The sequence below is a fragment of the Sceloporus occidentalis genome, unplaced genomic scaffold (assembly GCF_023333645.1).
Source record: "Sceloporus occidentalis isolate IW3139 unplaced genomic scaffold, rSceOcc1.0.p SCAF_23, whole genome shotgun sequence".
NCBI classification, from domain to species: Eukaryota; Metazoa; Chordata; class Lepidosauria; order Squamata; family Phrynosomatidae; genus Sceloporus; species Sceloporus occidentalis.
Window position 1 is genome coordinate 5,727,501 of NW_028317003.1, and position 19,122 is coordinate 5,746,622.

The following is a 19,122-nucleotide window of genomic DNA, read 5'->3' on the forward strand; positions in this document are numbered from 1 at the left end:
CATTGGATATTATACTGTTTATCATACGTTTTTCTAAAATCTCCAGGGACTATGGTGCATGTGAACATCCCAGCAGGTTGACTGTTTCTGAGATACTGTATCTGTAATCAGCGATGTCACTATGGTGAAAGTCCAATCTTGCATCTTCTCCATTTAATTTTTTGGCTAGAAGACAACTAAAACTCGCAGTTAGTCTTTATTCTTATTAGACCCTGTTGCCAGTATATATAAATATTAGACACTGCTGCCGATATATATAAATATTAGACCCTGCTGCCGATACATATAAATATTAGACCCTGCTGCCAATACATATAAATATTAGACCCTGCTGCCAATATATATAAATATTAGCCCCTTTTGCCAGTATATATATATATATATATATATATATATATATATATATATTAGCCCCTGCTGCCAATATATATATAAATTACCGTATTTGCTCGATTATAAGACGACCCTGATTATAAGACGACCCCCCAAAATCTAAATATTAATTTAGGAAAAAAACAAAAAGCCTGAATATAAGACTACCCTATAGGAAAAAAAGTTTTACTAGTAAATATTAATTCATGTAAACAATATTTTCATATTTAATAAAAGCTATGATTGAGAAAAATATATATTTTTTATTTCCTTTTATTTGCCAAGCTGCCCCCCCAGTTATGCACATCTGCCCCAGGGTTGCCACTCTGCCCCCAGAAATGCCTTATACCCCCTATTTGCCACTCTGCCCCATGATGTGCCTTTTAACCCTCTATATGCCACTCTGCCTCCAGAAATGTCTTATACCCTCCTATATGCCACTCTGCCCCATGATATGCCTTTTAATCCACTCTGCCCCATGATATGCCTTTTAACCCCCTATATGCCAGAGTGGCATATAGGGGGTTAAAAGGCATTTCTGGAGGTATATATATATATATATATAACTGCTAACAGCAATCACACTCCTATCAAGCCAAGGCAGCCAGTATATGCTGGAACCTGGGGATGATAGGAGTGTGAGTACAGCCTCCCTATGCCATGCTACCACCACCATCCCCCTTACACATCCATACTAACACACACTCATTCACAAACATTTAAATGCTCATTCATTCCATTAATCACACATACTTGCTCAAAAACCCTCCCCCACCCCCTTACCTGAACTGCAGATCTCTCACTCGAAGACTTCTGCAGGGGCCCGGCTGTGCGAGCAACTTCTCTGGCCCCTCCCCCAGAGGAAGGAGGGGGGAGGCAGAGTTATGTGACACTCTTCTAGCTTCCTGTTCTCCTGCTGCTCGTGACCAAAGCCCGGTAAGCAGCATGGCCCCAGCGGACATTTTGAGGTCTGATTAGAAGACGACCTCGATTATAAGACGAGGGGTATTTTTCAGAGCATTTGCTCTGAAAAAAACCTCGTCTTATAATCGAGCAAATACGGTATAGGCCCTGCTGCCAATATATACTGTATTTGCTCGATTATAAGACGACCCCCAAAATCTGAATATTAATTTATGAAGAAAAGAAAAAGGCTGAATATAAGACGACCCTATAGGAGAAAAGTTTTACCAGTAAATGTTAATTCATGTAAACTATGTGAAGAATTGTTTGTTAATAAAAGCTACGATTGGGAAAAATATTTTGTTTTTATTTCCTTTTTTTTCAACCGGCCCCCCCCAGTTATGCACATCTGCCCCCAGGCTTGCCACTCTGCCCCAGAAATGCCTTATATCCCATATATGCCACTGTGCCCCATGATATGCCTTTTAACCCTCTAAATGCCACTGTGCCCCATGATACACCTTTTAAAGGCATTTCAGAGAGCACTCTGCCTCCAGAAATGCCTTATGCCCCCCATTTTACACTCCCTCCCCCTCCCTCCTCCAAACTTACCGGTGCTTCTGACTCCCCCGGTGCTTAGCCCGGGCAGCGTGTAAAGCTCTATGCGATTCGCGTAGAGCGGAAGTTGTCTACGCAGATCGCATAGAGCTTTACACACTGCCCGTACTAAGCACCGGGGGAGTCAGAAGCACCCTGCATCTGAGTCCCCGGGCAGCATGTAGAACTCAACGCGATTCGCGTAGACAACTTCCGCTCTACGCGAATCTCGTAGAGCTCTACATGCTGCCCGGACTAAGCACCGGGGACTCAGAAGCACCGGTAAGTTGAGGGGGGCATAGCACAGGAGGATCCAGGTCCCCTGCATCGGAGTCCCATGTGCTTAGTCCGGGCAGCGTGTAGAGCTCTACGCGATTTGCGTAGAGCTCTACACGCTGCCAGGACTAAGCACCGGGGACTCAGAAGCACCGGTAAGTTGGGGGGGGGGGCGTACACAGGAGGATCCAGGTCCCCTGCATCGCTGCAGGGGATCTGAATCTTAGTCTCATAGTCAGACCTATTTGAGGTCTGATTATAAGACGACCCCGATTATAAGACGAGGGGTATTTTTCTGGAAAAAACCTTGTCTTATAATCGAGCAAATACGGTATATATATATAAATATTAGACCCTGTTGCCAATATATTTTATAGTGAAAAAAATGGGACCCTACCCAAGCATTTCCTTGGGCTCCGCTCCATGCTCCATAGCATACAATCACTCCCTGACCAAACCAAAAAAAAACAAAACAGCTACACTGACTGCAGACTGGGAGAGTCAGTGCAGTCTTCCCTCCTTCTGACCCTACCATGACATTGAGAGGTCCTCTCCCCCCGTAATCATCCCCAGAGTCCCCTCATTCACTAAGCCATAGCTCTCTTTTACTTACTCCCTGTAGTTCAGGTATAGATCAAATAAGCAACACATGGAAGCAGTATGTGCAACTGAATAAGACATAAAAACCCTGTATTTGCAGGTTTACATAAATAATATATGGAAACATAGCATTGCAGGTATAGATCAACAGAACACACAAACCCAGCATTGCAGGTATAGATCAACTGAAAAAACACATGTAAACTCAGCACTGAAGGTATAGATCAAATAAACAACACATGGAAACAGCACTCCAGGTATTGATCAACTGATTAAGACATACAAACCCTGTGTTTGCAGGTATACATAAATAATGTATGGAAACATAGCATAGCAGATATAGATCAACAGAATAACACAAAAACCCAGCTTTGCAGATATAGATCAGTTGGAATTCACATAAAAACTCACCATTTAAGGTATAGATAAACCCCCTAAATTACAGGCATAGATCACAGGTTGCACACCCCAAAGGCCAGCCTTGGCATTCACATTGCCAACAAAGAACCTGACCTGTAATTATGTCACTGTGTGGGTAAGTATGAGTTATATGTGAGGGAGCAAAGTGTGATAATGTGATAGATGCGAGGGTATGAGGTGTGATAGATATGAGGGAGGGAGGCGTGATATGTGTGATAAATGTGAAGGGAGTTGCTAAATGTTATAGGTGTGAAAGGGTAATGTGTAATGATAGAGTGAGGTATGTTTGTTACAGTCACTTACTAATTCACTTTCATTCACACAATTCATTTACACAATCATATATTCTTTCACTCTTTCACACAAAATTATTTACACACATTCATTAACCCCTTAAGGACAATGGGTGGTCCCTAAACCCATTGAAAACAATGCCTTTTGAGCCCGTACATGTACAGGCTTTGTCATTAAGGGGTTAATGCATTCTCAGAAATTAATTAATTCTCTCACTCATTCACACAATGCATCCACACATTAATCCACTAATTCTCTCATCCTGACTCTTTATTTCAATATTCTAGCGACCCTCCTTTCTCACTATCTACCCAATCTCCATCCCTTCTCCCTATCTGCCCCCTCTGTCTCCCTTCTCCCTATCTACCCCCTCTGTCTCCCTTCTTCCGATCTACCCCTTCTCACTATCTACCCCCTCCTCACTCCCTTCTCCCTATCTACCCCCTCTCCCCCACCTCACTTCCTTCTCCCTATCTACCCTCTATCCCCATCTCACTAACTACCCTCTCCCCCCTTTGAAGTTCACTTACCTTGTAGAAGTCCTGCAGTGGGAGCGCGAGGCCTCAGTCTTCCTGCTCTGCCGCGGTGCTTGCTGCTTCATGGAGGAGCATGAGAGGCGCCCAACGGTTGCTGAAAACGTATTCATGAGCTACCGCTCAGCGCCTCTCTCCTCCGCTGCACAAAAAAATATGGGGGGGCAAAGCATTATGTAGGGGGGGCATGCCCCCCTCCTTCCAATGCCACTGATGTTCAGTGGTGGAGCTGCATAGGGGCACTGTACTGTCCCTTTATAATATTTGATCTTTTATAAATGATTATCTCATAGAATTTATTTTGTTAGAACCAAATATAAATAAGAAATCAGGTAAACAGAGAAAGTGAATATGACTTTCACTGCCTGATGTTCCTGGAATTCTGGGAATGAGGTTACTGAAAGAGGATGATGAAATAGTACATTTGAGTTTAAGAATCCTGAATCTTATACTGCTTGTTAGTGGTTATCATCAAACTCTGAATCAAGTGTTATTTCATTATCAAGGATATTTCTTTGAAAATAATCAAAATAGGATGTCTGTACACAGGGAGAAAAAAAACAGACATTTGTGTAGTGAAAATAGAAAAACAGCATTCACCTGAGTAACAGTGGTATTTCTGTTCATACAATTATTCATTTATTTGCCTGAATGAATGTACTAAGTCTCTCCATAGAGCAACAGATCTCTGGTTCCTGTCTAGGAAGTAAATGAATTAGCCTGGACAATGGTCTCCAATGAATAACATGGGGATTGCAGAGATTTCTCTCACTAGAAATCAGTAACATCACGAGCTATATTTTTATATCAACCCCCTCATCCTCTAATCTGTGCTCAATGAAAAAGGAGGTAATAAATTAACCCTGAGTAACACCCTGTATCCCTGTATGCGTCAGGCACACTAACCCACAGTGGGATATATACCAACATACTAACCAGGGGAGGACTAGCACCTTTTGGCACGGGAGAGGGACAAGTAAAGACTAGTGGCTCCTCATCCCCTTGCCTCCCCTGTGACTAATATATGCACTAGAACACACACTCACCATATAGACACACTTACTAAAACATACCTCACTCTATCATCACACATTACCCTTTCACACCTATAACATAATCACACTTTACTCTCATCACACCTATGACATTTAGCAACTCACTCCCTTCACATTTATCACACATATCACGCCTCCCTCCCTCCCTCCCTCATATCTATCACACCTCATACCCTCGCATCTATCACACCTATCACACCTCATACCCTCGCATCTATCACATTATCACACTTTGCTCCCTCACATATAACTCATACTTACCCACACAGTGACATAATTACAAACACATACAGTAACAAACTTATACACAGTAACATACTTACACACTAAGATACTTACTTATACATACAAATTTACTTACACAGTAACATGCTAACAGACACTAGCATGCACACAGTAACCTATGTATACATATATACTAACATACACACACATACAGTAGCTCACTCACACGTGCATTAACATACTCATATATTTACACACACATATAAGATATACACATACCGTAACATACTGTGATAGAATTTATAAACCCTTCCCCCAAACAAGGAACCAAGGGGTTAAAGCCTCCAAACAAGGGCAAGGAGTCAGGCCTTTAAAACAATGTCTGCATTGCACAGGTAGGAGCCGCAGAGGTGGATCATGGAGGCTAATTGCTTCGGTTTAAAAAGGGCTACAGTTTTAAACCTGGGGGAAGACCAGTGTGAGATGTCTCCAGGTTGGCTGGATGTTACTTGATGGATTAACAGCAGAACAGTTATTGAGCTGGTTGCATACCCTCCTATGTGTTAAGAGAAGTATTTTTCTTTAATTTACTGATTAATGACAAGCTGTGAGTCTCTGCTGTTAAAAGACTGTGTTTATTCGCCTGCAGAGTGAAATAAAGCAGACTTTATTTTCAACATTCTGTGTCCTGTCCTGTTGTAAGAGTAGCATGCAAGGGCAAACACTACCACAATACTTACAAACATACACACACCTACCTTTGTTGGCTCAGAAGGGGCTAGACCGGTGTTTTGTTCCCTTGTGGTCCTCACAGCTGCTGTCTGAACGCCAGTTAATCATGTAATTTGCCTGCACTCAGACTCATTGTGCCAGGACTAAGGGAGTGCGGCTCGCCAGCCTAGCGATATTCTTGGCCCAGGGAAGGGTGGGAGGATAATAAAGCCCCCACTGGACAGGGGACCCCCGCAATGCAGGGGTCTCCGTTACACCAGTGGCTATATAGCAGATAGCCAAACATGAGTGTTTTACTTTGCAGATTTTTCAGGTTACTTTACTAGACTTATGTCCCATTTGTGATAGTTTAGCAACCCGAAATTTCCCCTACTGCCTGACCAGCAAAATGTATGCCTCCTTGGCCTATACCCACAACATTTTCTCCTAACAAATTTAAAATTATAAACCTATCCACCACAAAGAAGTATGTTCTATGTTGTCCTTATGATCCATAATGAGTGGCATTTTCAGGACAGCACGGAATATCAAGATACACCAAGAGGTTAAACCATCTGCAACCATTCAGCTTTCTAGAACAGGATGGACGTTTCTGTACATTTTTGGAATTCAAATCCCACTGTGCCTTCTTCCTTCTCTCATGTACTTCTTTTCAATGAGCGCTAAATGTTTGCAATGTGTAACAGTAATGTATGTATGGGCCAGAAACGGACTAAAAAAGAACTACTAAATAATAAACTCTCAACAGAGAGCTCTAGTTAACGTTAAGAAGTTCTCACTTTCACAGCTAGACTTCCATTCCAAGATATACAAAATAACAATATAGAGTTTTTGGAGATTAGGTATCAAAAGTGAACCTGGTCTAACGTTTTAAATGTGGCCTTTACAACCTATATTATGTTCTGCTGACCATTCTAGGACATGTTTTGATGCTAAAGCAACCATCATGTATTTTGTCTTCAAACTAGTAATTTCTCACAATGCATAATAAAAACAACAATGATCATACTTATTTTACATCTCTAGTAACTAAGAAAACAATTGGTGTTATGGCTAAAAAGTGTTTCTGGAGCAAAATGGTATGAAAATTCAGTTTTTAAACTTTTATAATATTTTGAATTTTCATGATGATGTGTCTTTCTACTATTTTAGATTTTAATTATTTGACAGTATTTTTCAGAAATCAAACAGGTTATTTGTTATTATATATACAGTTCCTTTCATTGAATTGCACAGCATTTGAGTGTTATGTTAATCTGTTCTGCTTTCTATTTGTCTTTGGTCCATGAAGGTAATGCATGTGACTCATGCTTTTACCATCTTCCGTGTAGTAGCTTTGATACTTAGTTTTCAGAATCTCAATCTATCCTAATTGCATTTGTTCACGTTCAGGAGAATACTCTGCTGAATCCATCCCTGAAATAATATTGCAGATACATCCAATGTTAGTTTTGGTGGCTGTAAGACACTGATTAAATCTGGGTAGCATTGTCTAAGTGTCTAAACTTGTCACAAGTTCAGCAGTAAAATTACCAACACTGGTTAGTCTCAATTACCATCATGGCTACCATTTATATTTTTTTACATTTACATTCAAAACGGTGGTTCCAAGCATGACCCTTTGAACAGTCTTACAAGAGCCAAAAAATGCTGGAGGTGCGGAGGATATTTGGCCAGCTTTGCTCCCCTCTTGACTAGCCCGGACCAAAGTGGCTCACCTAGCTCTACGAAGGAGCACAGGTGGAATACAATATTAACAAAGTAGTGCTGCAAGTTTAGTAAAGACTACGAAATATGTAGTATTATTTCAATTGCATAGAAAGTTTAAAGAAGTTTTGCTCTGGTAAAAAAAACATTTAATTCTCTCAGTTCCCTATGCATTCAGGGCATACTGTATATATATATATATTTATCTTAATGAGAAAGGGACACCATGTCACCTATTGAATAACATAATATTTGTAAATTTTTTATGTTTTAAAATAATTTATTCTAAAGTAATAAATCCTAATGGAGATAACACCAAAAAAGCAAAGTCAGCACTTTGACCTAGAGGTAGCCAAGCTGAGTAAATTACTATAATATGGAAGGGGAACAAAGCCATCCAGATTTTCATCTATCTCACGCATTTGTGACTTGAATTTTCATCTATCTCACGCATTTGTGACTTGAATTTTCATCTCACGCATTTGTGACTTGAATTTTCATCTATCTCACGCATTTGTGACTTGAGTTTCCGTGCAAGTGTGAGGTCTCTGTGAGAATTGATTGTCGAAGTTGGAAGTCAACATAACCAATGCTGTCTCGCACTCCTAGGCTTCAGCCTACCTAGTTATCCCACCAAGAGCAAATGCACACAGTACACGGGACAGGGGGAGCATCTTTACCATGCATGCAATTTTTAGGGTTTCCCAGTCTTTACTAATATCTAATTGCTTTTAGTGTCACCATTGACCCTGTCTCATATCTCTTTAGCATCTCTATTTCATACTTTGTTGTTCACGTTTCTTACTTTGATTTCTTACGTTGTTCATGATTAACTAGTTGATATATTCCCCACTAATAAACCTTAAACTTAATTGAAAAGATATCCCTGACTTTCATAGAAAATTAAACTACTGTATTAATGCAAACTCTGCAATCATTTATGAAGAGCATCATTCAAAGCCATTAAACATCATCTCTTATACTGCTATGCTTATGAACAATTTGGCAGTTAACAATGTGCCATCTTTATCACAAGGAAGTGATTTCCTTATATTATTATATTTATTTAATCTCATATTTTAAATATTTGGGGATTAATTTGCTGTTCAAATCAGCCTTGCTTTTAGAATAAATATTGTATTATGTATCTGTTTTCCTGCATAAATAGCCACACAAGCAGAAAGTGTCGTTACATGAGGAGATGTAACAGCATATGGTAAAGGTTCTGGTAATTCCAGTTTTAACAACAAAAAAACATATTTTGAGTGCCTGGGTTTAACCAGGTTAAAATATTGAATGGCATTTTGAGAGGGCAGTTCTGTTTCTAATGTAAAACCCTTTGAACAGTTAGGCGTAACACTGACATATATATATATATATATATATATATATATATATATATATATATATATATATATAGACATATGCACTCCTTTACCACAGATCTCTGCGTTTTTTCACCGAGTTTTTGTTAAATTGCCATAAGGAAAAAGTTACATCTCATAATTTTCATCATAATGCAGAGCAAGCTCATCCCCTTCTTGAAAATGAAACCCGTCAGGGCTGGATTGGTGATGACATTTCGGCATGCTGCAGCATCTGATCTGTATTTGGCTGTTGTGCCAGATGGCCGGTCCTGGCCTGAAACCAGTATAGGTTCTTTATCACACATGGTGGTGAAATTACATTTTTACTGCATCCTACCAAAAACATATTTGGTAAATAAACCCTGTAATTGCATTAGATATGTGCACAAATGAGATGGTTTCAAGAGTTAGTAGTCACTTATGTTGCGTGGTAATGACCATACCTGGGAACGGGAAGTTCTGCTTCTCCGGGTCACTACAGGGAAATTCCGGGTGGCGGAAGCAGCGTTGCTGCACGCCATACCCCCCACCCACTCCTCCCTGCAACAATTGGGCGTGCTACCACCTCTTATTCACTATTATCCCATACATAGTAGTGTCTTATGCATGCATGTATGACCAATGCCGTGAAAATGCCACTCTTGCCAGGCTATCATTAAAGAGGAACCGGGGTGTCAACCTGGCATGACATGCTGAAAACAGGAACTGCTGGTCACCACCATGCAGGACCAGACTGGGACCAAAATAGATCCTGCCATTTAAAGTAGCAGCTCACTGCCATGTTAGCATTTGCAATTCCATTTGCTTTTTTAGCCTGTAGCCAGTTCATATAAAATGTAAGCGTGCACTGAATTTAACAAAAAAAACCCACACATTTAAGAGGGATGGAAAAAACCTGTCACTACGATTTTCTGTTTGTTGAAATATTTATGGGTTAAAGGCATTTTCTCAAGCTACATCATCTTGTTCAGAACTACCATTTGACAAAATAGTTGAACTTTGAGGGAAGAATCCCACTATGGCCCTGGATGTCTGCAGAAACTGTCAGTCTTCATTAACAGGTTCAAATCTTTGCATGAAGCGCTCAGACAATAGCTGACTAAAGCCCCTGGAATAACAGCCTACACTGTAAGAAAGACAATACAATCAAAGTCTTAGTTGTAACTCTACTCAAGATGGATGCAACTGATTATATTTTTGAGGGTTTCTTCCTTCAGTTTTATAAAAAGGCTCTTCTTTTATATTCTTCCCTAAACATCTTGTGCTCTTACATGCCCCTGATAAGACTTCCTGTCCTTCACTCCATCCTCTAAAGTGCATAGTCTATTTACTAAAGCCTCGGGGACGCATTATCATTAATATTTCATTTCCCCTTTTCCATTCATAAAATAATGTTTCTTGTTTGTTAATAGCTTATACAGCACAATTAATGGCAGGATAAATCATCCGTGACATCTAGCCCCATTTGACTAAATAAGATAAGAAAACAACCTAATATTATGGTTGTTTTCTGTGTACACGGCTAAATTGGATATAGTGATATGACATAAAATATGATGTTCCTTTACACGAAGAACAAGCCAAATCCAGATTGTGCTGGGGAAAAAATCCATTCAGAGAAATCAGCTGCCATTTTAGTTAGTGGCTATTTACAAGAAGATGGTGGTGGGTTAGCATTACTAAGTAAACATGATGCCAAAACACAAATGTAAGCTTCTCCTTCATTGTTTGCTTGTGTTATTGCTAATTGTAACATTGCTTTTAATTTTGTATTCTCCTTTTTATGTGATTCATAGATTTTTCAGAAGCTAAAAAACTGTAGTATTAGACTGTATTACTGTATTAGTAATACAGTAATTTAGTAAAAACTGTAATAAATACAATAAATTAGTAAAAACTGTATTAGTAGACATATATTTCAAAAGAAGAAGATAATTCATAGCTCTCTTACGCTATATATTATAAACCCCCACAAAATTATCAACCAGGACACAGGCTGCAATAATCTGCTATAAAATATAATTTCTGTTAAAAAATACAGAATCAATACACATTATTAAGTTTTGCAACATTCTTTTACACAGCTATACACAAAAAAATAAAAAAACACTTTTTGTTCAGACTTCTGGATGATGGTTTATAGTTTTTCTCCATATGACTGTTGTGGATATACCTCCCTAAATATACCTATTTATAATGAAATATAAATACGGCTGTAATTATCTTTTCTCATAGACCCCTAATGTCTTCCACTCCTCCTAGGGAGGTGACTTTCTTATTTTTGCTGGCTGATGAATAGTCACTACTGACTCACAGACCTTAATCAATATTAAGGGCCGCACAATAGTAAATACCAGCACTATTTAATCATTTGGGTTTGATTATTCAATTATTTAGTGTAATGTAGTCTGATTCCAATATGACAAAGCTATCATGCAAACCAAATTTGTTCTGTGTGATATTTTACACATTGGGGATCTCTTGGGGCCCACCTCAAGTGTAAAGGTCAGTCCAGACATGAACCTCCTTGCTCTCTTGTGTCTGGCAGGATACCAGCCGTCTGGTGGTGTTGGTTCCTTAACACAGGGGAAATTTGCCTCACACTTGGGTTCTGGACTACCCTTTGGAAAGGATTAGAATAATATGTTGATGGAGATTATTCCTCTGTGATGGCACGAGAGCTAAAATTTGAGATGCTCCCAAGTGGGCAGGCACCACAGAACAGGCTATGAAGCAGCTGTCCGTTCTTGGTTGAGCATCTGAAGTTTATTTTGTATGAGATTTTACCCCTTGGGATCTCTTGGGGGCTACCCCAAGCGTAAAGGTGAGTCCAGACATGGACCTCATTGCTCCCTTGTGTCTATAGGGATACCAACCATACACCAATGAAGGCTGAAACTTACGTCTGGAGTTGTTGGTTCCCTTGTACAAGGAAAATTGGCTTCACACTTCGGCCCGGACGACGTTGAAATTCAAGGGCCTTTTTTTATTCGGAACGACATTCCCGGGCGTTCCCAAAGGGGAGGTCCCTGACACCTTCTGGATTAATTAAAGAATTTTTTATTTTTTTTTTAAAGTTTCCCCCAGGGTTAGGATGGTCAGATAGGTGTAGTTGTAGTAGGGCACTGGCAGATGATAGACACATGCAGCCCCATGGAACAGGACTGAATTTCCCCAAAATTATATATTATAATTTTCATTTATCAATGAAGAATAACAGATGATACAATAAAAAAATAAAAAATGATTTTTTATTAAACAAATTAGAAGTTTGGCTGGTAGCGCAAATGGGCAACTGTCTTAGGAACAGGAACAGGGGAAAAATGTCTGCTTCATCCCCTGTAATACAATACAGTAGCCACTACAGCTTCTCCAATCCACCCCACAACAATACATTTTCTGCACTAAAGTAGCCTATTAATTACCTTGCAGTATGGTAGGTGAGCAACGAGCACCATCTCAGCCTCTGCTAAGCTAACTGCCACTGCCTCCAACTGTCACACTCCAACTCCCATCAGTCTGTAACTGCTGCTACTGACAAGTTAAACTGGCGTCAGCACACTTATATATCTAATGCTTATGGCACAGGCAGGTTATTTTAAGGGCAGCGGTGGCACAGGCAGGCTGTTTTAGGTGTAGTGGTGACATGGGGAGGCTGTTTTAGGGGCAGAGGCCTACCAGGTCAAAGTCTGGCTTACCATATAGTGATATATAGGAGATATGCTGCACTCAGTATATAGCAATGGAGGTTATGCTTTACCATATCTGTTCAGTAAATGTTATTTATTTAAACAATTTATTTATATATTAATTAATTTTTTCAGGTTTCTATTTTTCTCCAGTTGACATACGGTTTATTTGCCAACATTATTCTTTTCTGTGGGGATGCCACATACAGGATGCGCCCAGGGTGCCAAATACTCTAGGTACACCCCTGGGTTGATGGACCCATCAATCACAGCCATAACAATCGATGAGAACACCACTGTAATTTCCATATATATAAAACACCATACACAGTAAAGTAAAAATATCATAACTAAAAAATCTTAATACCACCTTGTGTTAAAGGTAAAAGGCCAACTAGTGCATCAAAAGGGAGAGAAGGACTGCAAACTGCGTAATATGGCTTTCCTTTAAGATCATATATTACATAAGGGACTTGTTCTTTGATGCCAACATTTTTAATAGCAGAAGTGGGGCTAAAAAAAAAATAAAAAAGACAGGTTAGTAACATGTCAAAGAAAAGATGAAATGCAGTTACATGACACTGTACCAGGAAGATGTTCAAAACAAATTGCCGCCCTGGGGATACTTACATATGTAACTACAAATTATTGTGCCGGGAAGGTGCTCTCAGGTTACCCTGTGACCTATTTTAATTCTGAGCAAACCAAAGAAAGCTGTCCCAGTTTTTCTGTATTATTACTAGCGCAGTGCATGAAATTAACTACTGTTGTAAAAGTCACCAAATGACAGATACCAGGATTGCACTTGAATGCACATATAGCCCATTCTGTAATGAAATATTAGGGTTTATCAAGAAAAAAAAGACATGTAGAACATAGTAACAGTGAAATGTAAAACAGAGTTATCTTACTCAAGGAGGTGTGTTTTTTTGGTAGGGGGCTGAAGCCATAGTGCCATTACAGCAGACTACGCTGCTTAGAGCCCCTAGAAGTGTAAGGGGTCTCCTCAGAGGATGTGGAAGGTAGGGGGTCCTCAAAGTTATTCATTATAATACATTCTTTTATAAAACAAACTTGTAATCCTTAGTATTGTGTTCCTTAGTGTATGTGTGATACACTACCTAAAAACCTGTAGTGGATCCAAGACGGAGGTGGGTAAAGGTTTTTATTACATGACATCACTGATTTAATAGTGTCAGCATTCTTTCACCCACCAATCCATGCCACAAACTAGTATGTTTCTCTCTATTAAACAGTTTGGGAATATTGCACTGAAAATTGCCTGCAGACATATCCTATGCATTTTTTAATTCATTCACTCTGTTAACCCCAACAACTTCTGCTGGAAGGCTGTCCTATCCTCCCAATAAACTAGCACTTTGCAAACATCTAAACATATTAGCATAATATACAGCTCATCCATCACTTGCTGATATGATTACAATTCTAGAGAGTCCGATTAGTCAGTTAGCTTTTTTAGCCTCGGAAGTATACATTTAGGTGAGGATTGTAGGCACAATGGTTTTGTTTATTGCCACTTAAAATTGCATTAATTGTACTTTATGGTTATGTATGTTAAATAAATTACCCTTAGTAGATGTGTCATTTTCTTCCTTCCACTGAAGGTTTAATCACATAAACAATACAAAATAAGCTTTTCTTTTTAGCTTCGATGTCGAACAACCTACCGTATGTCATATGACAATTAAGTGTTCCTGGAAAAAAATATGAAAGTGAGAAATTTGGGGGCTTATTCACTAAGAGGTGGTTTGTAATTTTGCTTATCATCACTTCACTTTAAGTTATAAAGAGCCAATCAAAGTGAACTACGGATTCAAGAACAGTTTGGACAATCCAATATAAAGCATATTTTAATCAGTGAGATTTCTTGACGGTTACCATACTAATTTAACTATACAAAATGCAGGGCCAGCTTAGTCATTTAGTCACAGAAATGTTAAATGAAGCAAATAAGGTTTAACAGCACCTTAAAATGTAATGCACCAAGCTCTGCTTATTTAAATAGTAGACCATTATTTCTGCATGCCTGGGAACTTTTGGGCTCGACTGCCTGGAGCCTAGCCTTGCGGGACATGGCCAGCACTACCCACTGACGTCAGTGGGCGTACCTGCTGAAACACACCCATTTAAAGGGGAAATGGGCAGGGAGTGGGGCAGTCAGGACCCCAGAACCCAGGGAGTTCCCAGGTATGGACATCACAAAAAAGCTTGTACTGAGGATGATAGTTACTGATGATGGAGTTAGTTACTTGGTAATAATGGCTAACCACACCTGATTAGCAATAATAGCAGGCCACATGGTCAACGGAGAACAAGAAAAGCCTACCTCATGGTCAGTAGGGGGAATTTCCATAACACTTCCCAAATGACCGGGTGTTATCTGATCCTTCAACGGGAATGAGAATCTGGGACAAAAATGCTCAGGGCCAAGATGGCCACAGTGTCTGGTGGGGCAAGAAGGTCTTTGTATTCATTTTGTCTATGTAAACTATAAGTTGTAGTTACCTTTTTAAATATACATTTTGATGTTTAAGTAAGATATGTTACAACTGTCTGTGTATTTTATTATGCATATATTTGACCAATATAGCTTTTAAAATATTATTCCAGTGCCACGATTAGTTCTGCTGCAAAATGGCCCAGTCTGCAGGATTAGTTTCACAACAATTAGTAAACCAAGAATCTGCTTTTATAAGCTGTAATTTAATTACAGTGTATCATTGTGCATCCTCTCTCATCCCCATTCTAAAAATTCTATGGTTCATTCTATACTTTAAAAAAAATCACACGTTTCAGGAGTAACATTTGGACTACTTATTCCGGGCTCCTAGTTCATGCACAGTAGAAATGATCCGCAAATTAATTTTGCTTCTAAGCAGTTCTCTACAAGTTGAGTCCAATTTGACTTCAAAGATCGCCCAACAACAAAAGCTTTTTAGCTGGGCCATTTTGCGTAAAAAGACAATGAAAGACTATGATACTGAATAGTGAATTTTCCCAATACCATAATTTTTATGAATATTATTCTTGAGCTAACTCATAAGAGCTAATGAAAGTGTAATATTATAGATTTAATATGATGTCAGTATATATGGGCTGGTCGTTTCATATTAGAAACAGGAGGCATGCACAAAACCTCTCAATATAACGCAATGGAAAAAATAAACTACACTTGAACAACAAAATATCACCATTAATTTATTCTACGCCTGGTCAACATGCATAACGTTCAAGCAAAAGGTTTGTGAATGGTTCCACTAACGTGCCTTTTACTAGTAACCTCCCTTTTTGTCTAGTAACAGAAACAGATCCTGTTCCTACTAGGGACTGCATAATGTTACTGTACATGCTCTATACAAACTTATATCAAGTGATTAAACAAGAGGATGGGAAACTGCAAGTATTGCAACAGGCATATACCAAACAAGTGCCCACATACTCCCTTTTCTTTCTGCATTTTTAAGTCACTCCTCTCCACTTAACTACTTATTTTCGACAGTAGTGACTTTTGTTACAAAATGACATCACACGTAGGTCTTTCACCTACGTAAACCACATTAGGCCCAGCTTTCTTGCTTTTGCTTTCTTTTGTTGTTAAAATTGTTTCCTGATGTTTAATATTTCTGTTCTCCCTCCTCCTCTTGTTTGCCCCTTATGTCCTCATTTGTTGCTTAACTGTCCTTAGGTTGCACTTTACTTATGTTTTCTTTGTTATTCATTACCTTGTACTTTTTGGGGGGGTTTGTAAGGGACAGCACAACAGAAGGAACGTAACCCTTGGGCATTAGTGTCTGCCTTTGGAACCCAGATTTCATTCCACTGTTGTGATAGCACATTAAATTATTTATTAAAACTGAGCATTGCTGATGAGATATTTAGTAATAAAACTGAAATCCCAAGAACAGTGAATATTGTTTGAAGGTTCAGGGTATTACAGTAGTATTTACTGTAGTAAACAATTTTACATTCTTCTAATCACTAAATCAAGAGTGGATAATGTGGACTATGTGCCATTAAAATCCTGATTAAAAAATATCAAGAAATGTGTACATAGCTGATGTCTGAACCACTCAAAGGTTTATTAAATGAACCCCTCTTTTGCTGCCAGAGAGGCTATTACATTGTAGCAAATGTAATAAAACCCAATGATGTACAGACTGGTAGCAAAGAGGTAAAGGTCTAGAGACACCGGCTCATAATCCTCAGACACTACTATTTCAGCGTTACACCACCAGTTTAATGGCATCTAATACAATGGGTACAACTAGATGCCACTCTTTTGATCCCTAGCTTAGTGCACTTACCAACTAGAAAGGAACTGAATGCACTCTAAACAGACAATTACAAAAATTTCACTGCATTTAAAACAGAAACTCATTACCAAATAGGAATAACTTTTATTTCGGAGATACTGAGATTCAGTATTGACAAATACAAAGTTTTCTTGAAGTCGTTCCACAACATCTCTAATGGGTTAAGGTTTCGGCTCTAACTGGGCAAATTTTCTTTGATGTTCAGGGTCATTGTCCTGCTGCATTACACAACTTCTACTGAGCTTTAGCTGGCAGACAGCCACCCTGACATTATCATATATGATACCTTGATAAACTTGACAATTCATTGTCCCCTCGATGATGGCGCGCTGTCCAGGCCATGAGGCACCAAAGTAGTCCTAAATGCACCCTCCACCACACTTCCCCAGTAGAAGGATGTTTCCATGTGGGTATGCAGTGTTCTTTTTACTCCATACACAGTGCTGCGTTTTCTTCCTGAACAATTCAACCTTAGTTTAATCAGTCCACAAAACATTTTCCCAATAGCATTGTGGCATATCAAGGTGCTCTTTGGTAAACTTCATTCAAACAATTGGAGAGCAGCGGCTTTCTTAGTGATGTTCTGCCATGGACTCCATGCCTGCTTAATGTTTTGCATGTGATAGACTTATGAACAGAGATGTAAACCAGTTCCAATGATTCCTTCAAACCTTTAGCTGTTAGTCTGGGGTTCTCTTTTAACTCATTGAGCATTTTGCATTGTACACTTGGACTCATCTTGGCTGGGCGCCCACTTCAAGAGAGTAGCCACGGTACTAAATTGTCTCCATTTATAAACAATTTGTCTAAATGTGGACTGATGAATATGTAAACTCTTTGAAAGTACTTTGTAACCCTTTCCAGCTTTATGCAAATCAACAATTCATGATTGTAGGTCTTCTGAAATTTCTTTTTTGTGCTGTATGGTTCGCATCAGCAAATGCTTCTTGGGAATAGCAAGCTTTTTTATGTCAAAGTAGCTCTGAAATACACCTCCAATCATGTTTCATTGATTGGACTCCAGGTTTGCCATCTCCTGACTCCAATTAGCTTTTGTTGAAGTGATTAGCCTAAAGGTTCACATACTTTTTCCAACCCACACTGTGAATGTTTGAATGATGTATTCAATTTGGAGAAGAACAATACAACAAATGTATGTGTTAGATTACAGATTGCGTTTGTTTATTATATTTTAAATTGGATTTATACATAAATTCCAAAGGTATCCTTTTACTGCCACTACATTCACTAAATATTATGTTGCTTTTTTATGGGGTCATATAGTCCCAAACAAACAGAAGATAGGGGTGGCCTGTACAGAGGAAAAGGTAGCTTGTAAATTGCCAACAGTCTTGCACGGTAAACAGTAATAATTGAACCTCCCCATAACTGAGAAAGGGGAAGTTCTGGGGGGGTTTAAATTCCTTATGCCTAAAAAGCTCCAGTTCCCTATAGATTTTTGGGTACTAATTATAAAAAGTTTCAAAGATGTCCTATTGCTTGATCTGATCAAAACATTTAACCTAATATTAGATAGTACACCAATTCCTATGAAGCAGGCTTCCATAGCGGTGATACAAAAGCCAGATAAGGATCCATTGCATAAACCCAATTATTGCCCTTTGATTAATGGAATCAAAGAAATACAGAATTTGACAGAAAATTAAACATTATTTAACCATGTTTTTCCTGACAATGACTAATAAATAGCGGGTGACTTGCAACACCCTACTATAGCAGGCTAACCCTATGAAGGCCTGACCCTGGTGCTATCATTAAATTCGACATGGTGAACTGAGACTAAAGGAATTCCAAATCACACATCTGTCTTTGGGTTTTAGGTAAGCTTTTAACTTTGAGGACCTTCTTTTCTTTCTCCCTTCTGAAGCCAAGCCATTGTTCATAGTTTCTGCAATGGTTAAATGTAAGTAAAAAATGAACCAATGCACTAAACCACACCTCCACACAAAATCTATTACCCACTAATAAAGGCCCACTCCGTTAAAGGAGGAATGAGA